The sequence below is a fragment of the Ailuropoda melanoleuca genome, unplaced genomic scaffold (assembly GCF_002007445.2).
Source record: "Ailuropoda melanoleuca isolate Jingjing unplaced genomic scaffold, ASM200744v2 unplaced-scaffold50411, whole genome shotgun sequence".
NCBI lineage: Eukaryota > Metazoa > Chordata > Mammalia > Carnivora > Ursidae > Ailuropoda > Ailuropoda melanoleuca.
Window position 1 is genome coordinate 1 of NW_023223184.1, and position 661 is coordinate 661.

Consider the following 661-nt stretch of genomic DNA (forward strand, 5'->3'; position numbering starts at 1 on the left):
ACTGGCTTTTGTAAAAGCATGTCACATGCCAAACACTGCTAGAGGTAGAAAACAAAAATGACGTGTGGGGTTTCCCAAATTACAATCACTTAGCACATTAAATGAGAATTAAAAAAATATTTTTAGGGGTCTTCCGGGAAGGACCAGGAAACCCGCTAGACAAATTCTAAAAGAGCTGTAACATTTGTGCATTTAAAAAAAAAAAAATTTTTTTTTTAAACCGGAAGTGGTGCTTTGATGTGCTGCTAAGGTGCTTTTGACGATGCCCCTGGGAATTCAGAATATGAGAAACCCACACCAGATGGAATGGGAATCTGTTTCATGTGTCATCAATCCTTCTGGACAGTTCGAGTGGAAGGGACAGCTCCTGAAGGGCTGAAACCTTGGCAACCATTGAGTGTTGCTTGTACGTGGGGTGGGTCATCCTGGTGACCCCTCTTTGAGCCTGTCTGTAGCAGTGATACCCAAGAAACCGGGGGGCTGGTAGGCTATTGAAGTGTGTGTTCTCATGTTCGGTAGAGAAAGACCTATAAAAGCCCCTTTGGTTCACCTTCCAAAATGGCGCACATGCTGTACTTGAGGGAACTCCTGCGGCTGCGCACTTCCCCTCTGCAGCTCTGTCTTCTTTTGTGTGATTGGAACTTAAGTGCATCCTTGAGAC

The 661-nt window shown here is 44.8% G+C and overlaps 1 non-coding gene across 1 annotated transcript; it reads right to left on the bottom strand.

The window, feature by feature from the left end:
• Nucleotides 1–124: 124 nt before the first annotated feature.
• Nucleotides 125–186, bottom strand: LOC117799482. The gene has a single exon (XR_004622976.1). It is a non-coding gene; the product is annotated as a U7 small nuclear RNA (small nuclear RNA).
• Nucleotides 187–661: the final 475 nt, after the last annotated feature.